At 40.3% G+C, this 15,560-nt stretch overlaps 1 protein-coding gene across 1 annotated transcript in view; it reads right to left on the bottom strand.

Moving 5' to 3' along the window:
* Window positions 1-1,848, bottom strand: part of ITPK1 (inositol-tetrakisphosphate 1-kinase) — a 230,617-nt gene extending 228,769 nt beyond the window's left edge. The window contains exon 1 of the mRNA XM_073609695.1: window positions 1,533-1,848. The gene's annotated coding sequence lies outside the window, so the exon portion shown is untranslated. The remainder of the gene's footprint in view (window positions 1-1,532) is intronic.
* Between the last annotated feature and the right edge of the window lie 13,712 nt (window positions 1,849-15,560).

The following is a 15,560-nucleotide window of genomic DNA, read 5'->3' as shown; positions in this document are numbered from 1 at the left end:
TTCTGTGGCCCCTTTTACGAAGAGCCACATCCACCAATCACTGCCAAGGTGCCACTTACAATCTAATGCCCACACCACAATCACAGACACCGAGGCCAATTGGGGTCACAGGTTAACCTCGCCAGTTGCAGGTGGAAAGCAAAGCACCTAAAAAAACACAAGCAACCTACAAACTCCATGCAGACAGGAATCAAACCAAATACCCCGCAGCTCAAACACAACCTACAAACTCCAGGCAGACAAGAATCAAACCCAGTAGCCCGCAGCTCAAGCAACCTACAAACTCCATGCAGACGGGAATCCATCCCAGCACTCCATAGCTCAAAACACAACAACCCACAAACTCCATGCAGACAAGAAATCGACCCCAGTAACCCACAGCTCAAATATAAGCAACCTACAAACTCCATGCAGACAGCTATTGAACGCAGTATCCTGCAGCTCAAAACACAAAAAAAACAAAAACCTACAAACTCCATGCAGACAGGAATCCATCTCAGCACCCTGCATCACAAGCAACCTACAAACTCCATGCAGACAGCTATCAAACCCAGTACCCCACAGCTCATGCAACCTACAAACTCCATGCAGACAGGAATCCATCCCAGTACTCCGTACCTTAAACACAACCCACAAACTCCATGCAGACAAGAAATCAACCCCAGTAACCCACTGCTCAAATATAAGCAACCTACAAACTCCATGCAGACAGCTAATAAACTATGTACCCTGCAGCTCAACCCCAAGCAACCTACAAATTCCATGCAGACAAGAATCAAACCAAATACCCCGCAGCTCAAACACAACCTACAAACTCCAGGCAGACAAGAATCAAACCCAGTAGCCCAAGCAACCTACAAACTCCATGCAGACGGGAATCCATCCCAGTACTCCATAGCTCAAAACACAACAACCCACAAACTCCATGCAGACAAGAATCAACTCCAGTAACCCACAGCTCAAATATAAGCAACCTACAAACTCCAAGCAGACAGATATTAAACTCAGTACCCTGCAGCTCAACACACACAAAAAAAAAACCCTACAAACTCCATGCAGACAGGAATCCATCTTAGCACCCCACAGCGCAAACTCATGACCCACCAATGAGCAGAAAGCCCCCCCCCATTAGTACAAACCCAAAGCAACTGCTAAAGAACCACAAGTCCCAGCAGAGCCACCATAACAATCTCCAGCAGCCATATAAAAGAGAAGCTGCCTCTGTCCATTAATCCCAGCATACCCCCAAAAACTTAACAGGACCAACTTTACAGGAGAGCTGGAGTAGCCCTGGCTGGCAGGACATGCTTGCACTTGTAGTTCACCAGCAGCAGGTGAGTCCTGATCCGAGCCATGCTGGGGGAACAGAGAGAACTCCCATCACCCAAGGGCACTACTGAGCTACCCAGGCAGGGTTAACCCTGTGCATGCCATCTGAGCCAGCATAGCTAGGCAAGGAAGGCAGGATCCCCCTCTTCCTGCCTGCAAGTCATGCATTGGTGAAGTGCCCCCCCTCCTCCCCCTCTACTGACCTGGATATCAGATGCAGCCTGGTGGAAGGAGACAGCTCCAGGTCTCCCTCTTGTTGGTGATCTGTCTCTTCTGGACTGACTGTCTCCCTCTCTCTCTTCTCCCTCCCCCTCTCTCAGAGCTCCATTTCCTCAGCTGGGTCCCTCCCTGCTCTCTTCTTGCAGGCTGGGGAGGACAGGCAACGCACTGGGGCTTCTCAGGCAGGGGGACACACCCTGTGCTGTGGTTCCAGGTCCTCCTGTGGGGCTCCGAGCTTCATCCGTGGAAGGGGGAGAGCAGCAGCAAGCGTGGAAGTTAGAGGGGGGGGGGGGGGGGGCACAGCCAGCAGCACACACAGCACTGCCTGCTCCTCTATGGGGAGGAAGTGAGTGGGAGAAGTACCACCGGCGGGCCGCTAGAGGGAGCCCGTGCTCAGGCCTCCGCTGCACACATGTGACTGGCACACACTGGCTGCCAAAGTTTTCAATAGTTTATTAAACAAAGAATCAAACTAGTGGATACAATGTATCAGAGGAGAGCCACTCATCCCATAGAGACAATTATCCCATAGAGAGCCAATCATCCCATAGAGATCTCATAGAGAGCTAATCATCCCATAGAGAGCCAATCATCCCATAGAGAGACAATCATCCCATAGAGAGCCAATCATCCCATAGAGAGACAATCATCCCATAGAGAGACAATTATCCCATAGAGAGACAATCATTCCATAGAGAGACAATCATTCCATAGAGAGACACTCATCCCATAGAGAGCCAATCATCCCATAGAGAGACAATCATCCCATAGAGAGACAATCATTCCATAGAGAGACACTCATCCCATAGAGAGACAATCATTCCATAGAGAGACAATCATCCCATAGAGAGACAATCATTCCATAGAGAGACACTCATCCCATAGAGAGACAATCATCCCATAGAGAGACAATCATTCCATAGAGAGACAATCATCCCATAGAGAGACAATCATTCCATAGAGAGACACTCATCCCATAGAGAGACACTCATCCCATAGAGAGCCAATCATCCCATAGAGAGCCAATCATCCCATAGAGAGACAATCATTCCATAGAGAGACAATCATTCCATAGAGAGACAATCATTCCATAGAGAGCCAATCATCCCATAGAGAGCCAATCATCCCATAGAGAGACAATCATCCCATAGAGAGACAATCATTCCATAGAGAGACACTCATCCCATAGAGAGCCAATCATCCCATAGAAAGACAATCATCCCATAGAGAGACAATTATCCCATAGAGAGCCAATCATCCCATAGAGAGCCAATCATCCCATAGAGAGACAATCATCCCATAGAGAGACAATCATCCCATAGAGAGACAATCATTCCATAGAGAGACACTCATCCCATAGAGAGCCAATCATCCCATAGAGAGCCAATCATCCCATAGAGAGACAATCATCCCATAGAGAGACAATCATCCCATAGAGAGACAATCATCCCATAGAGAGACAATCATCCCATAGAGAGACACTCATCCCATAGAGAGACACTCATCCCATAGAAAGACAATCATCCCATAGAGAGACAATCATCCCATAGAGAGACAATCATCCCATAGAGAGCCAATCATCCCATAGAGAGACAATCATCCCATAGAGAGACAATCATCCCATAGAGAGACAATCATCCCATAGAGAGACACTCATCCCATAGAAAGACAATCATCCCATAGAGATCCACTCATCCCATAGAGAGACAATCATCCCATAGAGATCCCATAGAGAGCAGGGAAATAAACACAGGGGGATTATTATCTATTCCTACAGACTTTACTGGGGGGGTCCTTATAGAACAAGAGAACTATGGGGATCCTCTACACAGGATACTGGGGTTCTAATAACATTTACTATAATAATAATAATAATAATAATAATAAAAAACACAACAAGAATAATACTTATTAGTAGTAGTAATATTATTAGTAGTAGTAGGATGGTATTATTATTATTATTATTATTATTATTATTATTATTAATAATAATAATAATACTTGAGTGCTAATAATAATAAGTATAATGATAACAATAATACTAATCATTAAAATGTTATTATTATTTTTTATCATAATAATACTTGAGTGCTAATAATATTAATTACAACAAAATACTAATTATTATTAATATTGTTATTAATATTATTATTATCATCATCAATAATAATATTTGAGTGCTAATAATATTCTAACAACAATGATAATTCTAATATTTTTAATATTATTGTTAATATTATTATTATTATTAGTAGTAGTAGTAGTAGTAGTATCAATAATAATACTTGAGTGCTAATATTAATGACAACAAAATACGAATTATTATTAATAATACTTATATTAATATTATCATCATCATCAATAATAATATTTGAGTGCTAATAATAATAATTCGAACAACAACAATGATAATACTAATATTATTTGTAATATTATTTTTGTTAATAATAATATTAGTAGTAGTAATAGTATTGTTATTATTATTATCAATAGTAATACTTAAGTGCTAATAATAATAATTATAATGATAATAATAATACTAATCATTAAATGTTATTATTATTATTTTTTATCAATAATCATAATAATACTTGAGTGCTAATAATAATAATTACAACAAAATACTAATATATTAAAAATAATATTAGTATCATCATTGTTGTTAGAACATTATTAGCACTATTATTATTGATAATAATAATAATAATAATAACAACAATATTATTAATAAAAAATAGTATTTTGCTGTAATTATTATTATTAGCACTCAAGTATTATTATGATTATTGATAAAAAATAATAATAATAACATTTAATGATTAGTATTATTGTTATTGTTATCATTATAATTATTATTATCATCATCAATAATATTTGAGTGCTAATAATATTCTAATAATAATATTATTTTTAACATTATTGTTTAAATTATTATTATTAGTGGTAGTAGCAGTATTGTTTTTATTATTATTTTCAATTATAACACTTAAGTGCTAATAATAATAATTCTAACAACAACAATGATAATACTAATATTATTTGTAATATTATGTTTGTTAATAATAATATTATTAGCAGTAATAGTATTGTTATTATTATTATTATCAATAGTAATACTTAAGTGCTAATAATAATAATTATAATGATAACAATAATACTAATCATTAAATGTTGTTATTATTATTATTATTTTTTATGAATAATCATAATAATACTTGAGTGCTAATAATAATAATTACAACAAAATACAAATTATTGTTAAAATATTGTTATTAATATTATTATTGTCATCAATAATAACATTTGAGTGCTAATAATATTCTAACAACAATGATAATACTAATATTATTGTTTAAATTATTATTATTATTAGTAGTAGTATTGTTATTATTATTATCAATAATAATACTTGAGTGCTAATAATATGAATTATAATGATAACAATAATACTAATCATTAAAATGTTGTTATTATTATTTTTTGTCAATAATCATAATAATACTTGAGTGCTAAAAAGATTAATTACAACAAAATTCTAATTATTATTAATAATAATATTGTTATTAATATTATCATTATCATCAATAATAATATTTTAGTGCTAATAATATTAATTCTAACAACAATAATGATCATTTTAATATTATTGTTGTTAATCATATTATTATTAGTAGTTGTATTATTATTATTATTATTATTATCATCATCATCAATAATAATACTTGAGTGCAAATAATATTATTTATAATAAAAACAACAAAAATACTAATCATTAAAATTGTTGTTATTATTATTATTTTTATCAATAATACTTGAGAGCTAATAATATTAAATTACAACTAAAACAACAATGGTAATACTATTATTAATATTGTTATTAATAGTATTATCATCAATAATAATATTTGAATGCGAATAATATTAATTCTAACAACAACAATGATAATACTGATATTATTTTTAATATTAATGTTGTTGTTATTATTATTATTATCATCAATAATAATATTTGAGTGCTAATATTATTAATTATAATATGTAATAAAAAAAAATTATTATTATTTTTATTAATACGGTGAGCTTCTCACAATGTGCATTAGAAGCTGCAGCAAGGCAGAGCCCCACCTCATTTCCTGGCTGGGGGGGGGGGGGGGGGTGGGCATCCAGCATGATCTAGCTTTGCATACAAATACATTATTATTATTATAATTATTATTATCATCACAATAGATAATAGTACTTAAGAACTAATAGTATTCAATATAATATTAATAAAAACAACAATAATAATTATAATAATAATAATATTTTTGTATGCAAAGCTAGATCATGCTGCATGCCCCCCCCCCCCCCCAGCCAGGAAATGAGGCGGGGTTCTGCCTTGCTGCAGCTTCTAATGCACATTGTGAGAAGCTCACAGTGTGCAGTGAAATCAGGAGGGAGCCGGTACGACTGTACAAGACCGGGGGGGGGGGAGGCCGGAGGTCAGATTTAATGACACAGACTGGGATTTATATATTTATAAAGCCATCTTACATTTGGAGTAGACGGAACGCGTTCTTGGAGCTCTCCGTAGGATCGGCCTCCAGTACAGAGATCACAGAAAGTATTTATTGTGGGAATGACTCTAAACTACGCCATAAATATAAAAGATGATGGAGCGCTCTGCATGGCGCGGGTCACGTCCGGAACATTTTATATTCTTACCTCTTCATATTCCCGCCAAGTGAATAAGATTTATATTCTATACGGCCTTTCATAGAGCAATTCTTAGCCAGTGTCACTGAACCAATCAGAGTTCAGCTCCCAACAGGCTGCTGCCAGCAGACACATAACAGACTGATTCTGATTGGTTATCATAGAACATTTTATTACTTTTTTTTTTTTTAATATGAACTAAGCTCCACTAATGAACCAGCAGGCACTTGTCTATGGAAAAGTTAAAGCGGGATTAATATTAAACTCAAAACCAAAAATACGGTCATACGTTGCAGCTTTCCAATCATTAGATGTGGTGGCTGTGTTAGTTTTCTTTTGTTTAGGCTTTTTTTTTCCTGTCTGTTTTCACCTGGTGATTTGGCCAGTAACACACCTCCTGTATTAGAGCGCCCCCCTCCCACACACAAACACTCTAAACCAGGGATATGCAATTAGCGGACCTCCAGCTGTTGCAGAACTACAAGTCCCATGAGGCATAGCAAGACTGACGGCCACAAGCATGACACCCAGAGGCAGAGGCATGATGGGACTTGTAGGTTTGCAACAGCTGGAGGTCCGCTAATTGCATATCCCTGCTCTAGATGAAGGAGCACAGGGGGCACTGCAGACAGCAGCATTGTCAGTCTGGGGGGGAGGGGAGTGTTAGATGGACTAGCAGATTTACATACACTAATAAATTGAAACCAAACTCCAGCTCACATCATTTTATAATCAGTTACAGCCAAGGCCGGGACAAGTGTGTGTGTGTGTGTGGGGGGGGGGCAGGAGGGGCGGCTGCCCCAGGCGCAATGGACAGCAGAATTGTGCAGAACAAGCCCTTCTGCAAATGTATCAGTTAAGAGTGATAAACCACTTACCACCGGCAGGGGGTGCTTACAATGATCGGCTTTTATTTATTCTTGTAAAATCTTTATCCCAAAAGGAAAAAAAAAAACAGTTTGCTGTAAATGATTATAAAGTGTGAGCTGGAGTTTGCCTTCAATTTGTTAGTGTATCTAAATCTGCTACTACATCTAACACTCCCCGCCCCCCCCCAGACCTATATTGCTGTCTGCTATGCCTCCTCTGCACATTCCTCTAGAGTTGTGTCTCACTAGTACAGGAGGTGCTACTGGCCAGATCACCAGGTAAACCCAAAAGGGAAAAGTCAGAGAAAAGAAAACTAATGCAGCCGCCACATCTACTGTGTTTCACCAAAAAAAAAAGACTGAGTCTTATATTTATTTAGGCTACAAGAAACACACTAGGGTTTATTTTCAGGGGATGTCTTATTTATTTTCGGTGTGTACAAAAAATTGGACCCCCCCCCCCCACCTATCAGCTCATTGTGAAATCCTGTAGTCTCAAAAAAAACCAAAAAAACCTTAAGGTCCTTGTAAAATCATGTAATCCGTTCTGTAAAACAATTTATATTATTATTTTAATGTTATTAATTTTATTACTATCATAATCATAATAATTGAGTGCTAATATTATTAGTTATAATATAAGTAATGAAAATAATAATAAATATTATTATTATTATTATCATCAATGATTATATTTGAGTGCTAATACTATTATTTATAATACAAGTAATAAAAATAATTATAAAATGTATTATTTTTATCATCAGCATCAACAATAGTACTTAAGTACTAATATTAATTAGTATAATATTAATAACAAAAACAATTATATTTAAAATAATAATAATAATATATTTGTATTCAAAGCTAGATAATGCTGGATGCCCCCCCCCCCAGCAAGGAAATGGGGCGGGGCTCTATCTGACTTGCTGCAGCTTCTAATGAACATTGTGAGAAGCTCACAGTGTGCAGTGAAATCAGAGGAAGCCATTTCAGTCCAGGAGAGGAGCCGCTACAACTGTGCAAGACTGAAGGGAAGGCCGGAGGTCAGATTGGAGCACTGTAGAGGGCGGGGCCGCTGACATCAGCTGGGAGGAGAGGAGAAGGTCTCCAGCGGGTCACATGAGCGCCCAGCGGCGCTGTAAATAAGGTGTTTTCCACAATAAAGTTACACAAGGAGACACACTGCACATTATATAATCTTTTTACAGAAACGGATTACATGATTTAACAAGGAATTTAACTAGGGCTTATTTTTGGGGTAGGGCTTATACTGCAGCCATCCCAGAAACTCATGCTAGGTCTTATTTTCAGGGTAGGGCTTATTTTCGGGGGAAACAGGGTAATGATTGGTAAGCTGCAAGACATTTTCGGCTTTTGATTTAATCCCGCTTTAAGCCCTGATGAATGGGGGGAACCCCTGAAACGCGTTGGCTCTTTTATGTCACTAATCATTCAGTGTAAGACTGTACTGGACTCTATAACTAAAATATTGGTCTGTATACTGCAATGCACAGCCCAGGAGTGAGTATTCATCATGATGCAGCACTGAGCACCACCCATCACCACTGGAGAAGAGGGAGGAGGCCGGGTCATTAGCAGACCAATCAGAAGACACCTAGCTAAAAGGTATGTACAGTATATAGGAGGAAAAGTAACCCCAGATTAATAATATGTAATAATACATTAATAAACAATAATTAACCTCTAACTTTAAAAAATATTAAATTTATTATTAATAATAATAATAATAATAATAATAATAATAAAATAACAATAAACACCCAAACTCGAACAAAAAAATATATTAATAATAATAATATATTTTGTTTTAGGTTTAGGGTGTTTAGTTATTTATTACTATTTTATTTTTTAAGGGTTAATTTATTTATTGTTACTTAGTATTTATTGAATTTATTTATTTTTTTATTTATGATTTTTATTTATCTATGTATTTATTTTACATATATTTATTAATGTATTATTATTCGTATAGTAATAAATAAAATAAAAAAATAAGCAAAATAGTAATAAATAACCCTGACCTCCAACTCCTAAACCTAACCCTCACCTAAACTGAACTCGAACCCCTTACCCTAAAACATTATAATAAATAAATAATAAAAATAAAAGAAGAAATAAAAGCTAATGGAAAAGCTCAAAAAGCTGAAATACCTAGCAACACATGAGGTCGCTCAGGTGTGAATGCAGCCTAAGGGAGTATGTGGCAGTCTCAGCCAGGGCTAGAACCAGGCCACGCCCTCAACACATTTTGCTCCACCCCCCCAAGCTTATTTATGGCGATATGTACAGTATACTGAAAGTTTGCTTCTTAACCACTTCAATACTGGGCATTTTCACCCCCTTCCTGCCCAGGCCAATTTTCAGCTTTCAGCGCTGTAACATTTTAACAATTTGACAATTGCGCGGACATACAACACTGCACCCAAATAAAATTTTTATAATTTTTTGCCCACAAATAGAGCTTTCTTTTGGTGGTATTTGATCACCTCTGCGGTTTTTATTTTTTGCGCTATAAAAAAAAAATGCGACAATTTTGAAAAAAATAACCACAATTTTTTACTTTTTGCTATAATAAATATCCCATTAAAAAAAAAAAAAATTTTTTTCCTCAGTTTAGGCCGATATGTATTCTTCTACATATTTTTGGTAAAAAAAAAAAAAATTTGCAATAAGCGTATATTGATTGGTTTGCGCAAAAGTTATAGCACCTACAAAATAGGTTATTGATTTATGGCATTTTAATTTTTTTATACTAGTAAAAGCGGCGATCTGCGATTTTTATCGTGACTGCGACATTGCGGTGGACAGATCGGACACTTTTGACACCATTTTGGACCATTGACATTTATACAGCCATCAGTGCTATAAACATGCACTGGTTACTGTATAAATGACACTGGCAGGGAAGGAGTTAACACTAGGGGGCGATCAATGGGTTAAATGTGTTCCCTAGGGAATGATTCTAACTGTAGGGGGGAGGGGACTGACTAGGGGAGGAGACCGATCGATGTTCCTATATACTAGGAACACACGATCTGTCTCCTCTCCCCTGACAGGACGTGGATCTGTGTGTTTACACACACAGATCCTCGTTCCTGCTCTGTGACGAGCGATCACGGGTGCCCGGTGGACCACGCGGCCGCCAGCCACGTGCATCGGCTCCTCGGTGACGTGCCCGGCCCCCTATACCGCCGAGGACATCATATGACGCCCGCCCAGGGTGGGAGATCCCATCTGCGGACGTCATAGGACTATAGCCGGGTAATGAAGTGGTTAAACATTGTATACACGTTAAGTTATTATTTTTCATTCAACCCAGCGGGCTAAATGAAAAAAAAAAGAAAACCGGGAAGCTCGCTGTACTACCTATGTGATTTTACTACAGAGATCTCCCCGTTTGAGCTATTGTGTTCGCTCGCAGTCAGAGCCAGGACAAGGGGTGGGCAGGAGGGGGCGGCTGCCCTGGGCGCAATGGTTTATTGCAGGGATGGGGGCGCCCTGACCCTAACCCTAAGGAAAGTGGGGAGGCGCAGTTTGGCATCTTTGCCCTGGGGTGCTGGATGACCTTGTCCCAGGACTGCTCCCAGCCATTGGCTGCAAACGCTGATTGGCGGCTGTTTTTCCAGCATGCCCGTTCGACAGAAGCCAGACATTAAGCCGGCTGTTGTACACACAGGATGAATGCCATCCGGTTTTTGTTGAACCGTCTGATACCGATGGATATTCGGCCCGTGTGTACCAGGCTTTACCATCCTGACAACACCTTTCTTATTGACAGTCCTGCCGGTGTCAGTTATTAGCAATGAGCTGAAGCTGCAGATCGGACGGCTTCAGAGCCCAACACTCAGCCTGACACTCCGACTCTGGCAGGGAAAGAATATAAGTGTATAATAAAAAAGCACATTGTTATAACAGTACAGGCATAGCAGCTCACATTATTAATAGATTCAATGAGCCAAATCGGTAACGATTCTCCTTAACCAGTTGTGGACATCAGGCTGCTACGTATTCCCTTCAAAATCGAAGTACACAGGGCGTTGTGAGCAGTGTTTATAAACCTGACTCTGAAGAGTGATGGAGATAATAGAGAGATACAATAGAGGGATGGAGATGATAGAGAGATACAATAGAGGGATGGAGATGATAGAGAGATACAATAGAGGGATGGAGATGATAGAGAGATACAATAGAGGGAAGGAGATGATAGAGAGATACAATAGAGTGACTGAGATGATAGAGAGATACAATAGAGTGACTGAGATGATAGAGAGATACAATAGAGTGACTGAGATGATAGAGAGATACAATAGAGTGACTGAGATGATAGAGATACAATGGAGGGAAGGAGATGATATAAAGATAGAATGAAGGGATAGAGATGATAAAGAGATACAATAGAGGAATGGGGATGATAGAGAGATAAAATTGGGGGATGGAGATAATAGAGAGATACAATAGAGTGATGGAGATTAAAAATGACACTGGCATAGAAGGGGTTAACACTAGGGGGAGATCAAGAGGTTAAATGTGTTCCCTGGGAGGTGTTTCTAACTGTGGGGGGAGGGGACTGACTAGAGGAGTAGAGAGAGATTGCTGTTCCTAATCACTATGAGAACGAGGATCTGCTTTGTCTACATTGACAGATCCCTGTTCTGGCTCTCTGTGGAGCGATCCCGGATTGCAGGCGGACATTGCGGCCGCCAGCCACGCGCATCAGCTAGCCCGCTGTGCAGGCTGCTGACAATGCTGCTGTCCAAAGGTGCCTCCTGTTCTCCTTCCTCCAGAGTTGTGTCTCACCAATACAGGAAATGTGTTACTCGCCAGATTACCAGGTGAAAACAGAGGGGAAAAGGAACAGTCAGGCTGGGGAGGCAGCCAGGAAAAGAGGCGGGGCTCTGTCTGACTTGCTGCAGCTTCTAATGCATATTGTGAGAAGCTCACAGTGTGCAGTGAAATCGGAGGAAGCCATTTCAGTCCAGTAGAGGATCCGGTACAACTGTGCAAGACTGAAGGAGGTTTTTGTGTTTTGGTTGGATTGATGAGACAGATTCCGGGTGATATGTGGGCAGAGATGGAGGCGGCGGAGTCTGGAAAACCGCAGGATTTTCCCGTCTAGATGAGGTCACCGTTGTGCATTAGATCTCTCCAATGTGTGCCAGAGGAGCGCCGCCATCGCCCGCTTCTGAGGTCTTGTAGCAGACAATACGCTACAGAGGAAGGAAGACGACGCTTTTGTTTTCCAATTACGAGGGTTTAAAGAGATTTGCGATGAATGTACCCGATGATTATTTTCATGTTTAATCATTCCGATGATTGTTTCATGTAACAATTTGTAAAATCTTCCTCTTGTGGTCATCCATGTGATTGGCATCTACACCTAAAAAATATATTAACCACTTGCCTACCGGGCACTTTTACCCCCTGTCCTGCTCAGGCCAATTTTCAGCTTTTAGCGCTCTCACACTTTGAATGACAATTGCGCGGTCATGCTACACTGCAACCATGTGAAATGTTTGTCATTTTCTTCACACAAATAGAGCTTTCTTTTGGTGGTGTTTAAAGCGGTGTTCCGGCCGCGATTTTTTTTTTTTTAAAACTCAGCAGCTACAAACACTGCAGCTGCTGACTTTTAATAAGGACACTTACCTGTCCAGGGAGCCTGCGATGTCGCCCCCCCTCCCCCGCCCCCGAGGCCAATCCGTCCATCGGATCGGGTGCCGGCACCGCCATCCTAACGAAGGGAAACAGGCAGTGGAGCCTTGCGGCTTCACTGCCCGTTTCCTACTGCGCATGCGCGAGTCGCGCGGCGCTTTGTGAATGGGCGGCTGTCTTCTGTGACACACACAGGTCCCAGAAGACAGCGCGCCACATTTCCCAGGAGGCAACTCGAGGGAAGAAGAGGAGGAACAGCTCCGCGGAGAAGGAAGTGGCAGATTAGGACGACTGCCCAGCAACAGCCATTTCTGGTAAGTAAAATTTTTATTTTTTTCACATGTTTTTTAATATATTTTAAATAGACTTAATGTATTTTTTTTTTTTTTTAGGGTGGACCTCCACTTTAATCACTGCTGAGTTTAAAGAAAAAAAGACAGAAAATTTTGAAATAAAAAAAGATTTTCTTAGTTTCTGTCAGTAAATTTTCTAAATAAGTAATTTTTCTCCTTCACTGTTGGGCACTGATGAGGCGGAACTTATGGGCACTGATTAGGTGGCGCTGATATGTGGCACTGATAAGCACTGATGGGCATTGATGAGTGGCACTGATGGGCAGCAATGATGGGTATTGATGGGCAGCAATGATGGGTATTGATGGGCAGCACTGACTGACATCACTAATGGGCACTGATTGCTGGCACTGGTGGGGACCAATTGCTGGCACTGGTGGCGTGTTATTCTAATCAGGGCACTGATTACATGTCTTGATGCCCCCTGGGAGGAGATGCCGCTGATCGTCTCTCCTCGCCACACACTCTGTCAGTGTGAGGCAAGGAGAGCCGATTACCGGCAGCTCCGTGTTTAACCATGTGATCGGCTGTGTCCAATCACAGCCGGTCACATGTAAAGAGCTGCGGAGATCGGGGTCATGCCGTGTCCTAGCAACACAGGGCGGCCGCGATCGCCGCGCTGCACGCCCCCGCAGGCGCACGAGAGCGGCTGTTCTGTGACGACTTCATATAACGTCGTCCCAGAACGAGAGCCGCACCCCCCCCTCCGTCATTTGACGGTGGATGGGCGGCAAGCGGTTAAAGGCTTTCTTTTTTTTTTTTAATAACAAACATGTTATACTTACCTGCTCTGTGTAATGGTTTTGCACAGAGCAGCCCGGATCCTCTCCTTCTTGGGTCAGCGCTCCTGGCTCTTCCCTCCTGCCCACCGCGGCTCGGCTCTGCCCCCCCCCCCCTCTCTCTCCTCATTGGCTCACTGGCTGTGATTGACAGCCAATGGCTCCCACTGCTGTCTCAGTCAATGAGAAGGAAGAGTCCCCGGAGAGCCGAGGCTCTTGGGCACATCGCTGGATCGAGATGGGGCTCGTGTATTAGGGGGTGCTGGGGCACAGAGAAAGATAGTTACCTTCATGCACAGAATTCATGAAGGTAAAAAACGTTGAGCCTTTACAACCACTTTAACACTGAATTTGTTGCGAATTAGATCAGTTACAAAAAGCCTAGATTCTCATGTCATCCAAAAAACACAATATGTCCAATGACGGTCGTTCACATCTATGCGTTGCGATTGATGCTAAGCGAATTCGATGCGGCAACAAAAAAGGGTCCTGTGCGAGTTTGCTGCGTTGCGATTTTCCTCTCCATAGACATCAATGTCGATTCTTACATATTTCCCCCACTCGCAAACATCGCAGCTGCGCCCAATCCCATCCGAAAAGACTCTCAATTCGCATTTCAATCGCACTGTCTTTAGCACAAATCTCACCGCAAAATTGCACGGGGCTCCAGCAAAAAAATCTGCATAAGCATTGCACCTATTTGCATTGCATAAGTGTAAACCCAGGACTGAAGCTGAACTCTGGGCACAGAAATTTTCATTCAAATTTAATCCTCAATCGCTACAAAAGGCTATAAATCGACTTTAAATTCCTTTGCAAACCCAGATATGACCATGTAAAAAAATCAGTGATCATCATGATTGTGCTGTGCCTCATCAGTGCCCATCAGTGAAGGAGAAAACATACTTATTTACAAAATTTTACAAGAGAAACAAAGAAAAACTTTTATTTTCAAAATTTGTTTAGCAAAAAAAAAAAAACAAAACAAAAAAAACCCCCAAAGGTGATCGAATACCACCAAAAGAAAACTCTATTTGTGGGAACAAAATGATAAAAAATGTCATTTGGGTACAGTGTAGCATGACCGCGCAATTGTCATTTTAAAAAGCGACAGCACTGAAAGCTGAAAATTGGCCTGGGCAGGAAGGGGGAAAGTGCCCAGTATTGAAGGGGTTAAAAACACATTAAACTCCTCATCCTCTGCCCCTCCCCCTTCCCGTCGCACAGCTTATTACAGGTGCACTTTAGAGGTGGAGTGGTAACAGGAGACGATCTTTTTATGGGATGAGATGCGGTTTTCTCTCTCCAATAAATAAGGATTTGGAGGTTTGGAGTTATTTGCTGTGTACATTCCATGCCATCGTCTCTGGCACAGAACCGGGGACCCGTCCGGGCAGAAAGATAAACGGTGGAACGGATGGGCGGAGTCCAATGTTCTGCATGGAACACTGAACACAGCGGGGACGTGTCCTTGTGTCACCTCTGCGCTCGGGTCAGGCACAGGCTGTCCTTAAAGGGGCACTCCAGTTTTGAAGAAAAAAAAAAATTAAAGTGTTACTAAACTCAGGACCCTGCATTCACTATATCTGGTCTCCCCAGGACTCTACATTCACTATATCTGGTCTCCCCAGGACTCA

Source organism: Aquarana catesbeiana, linkage group LG13, assembly GCF_042186555.1.
Source record: "Aquarana catesbeiana isolate 2022-GZ linkage group LG13, ASM4218655v1, whole genome shotgun sequence".
Lineage (NCBI taxonomy): Eukaryota > Metazoa > Chordata > Amphibia > Anura > Ranidae > Aquarana > Aquarana catesbeiana.
This window is presented reverse-complemented; position numbering and strand designations above follow the sequence as displayed.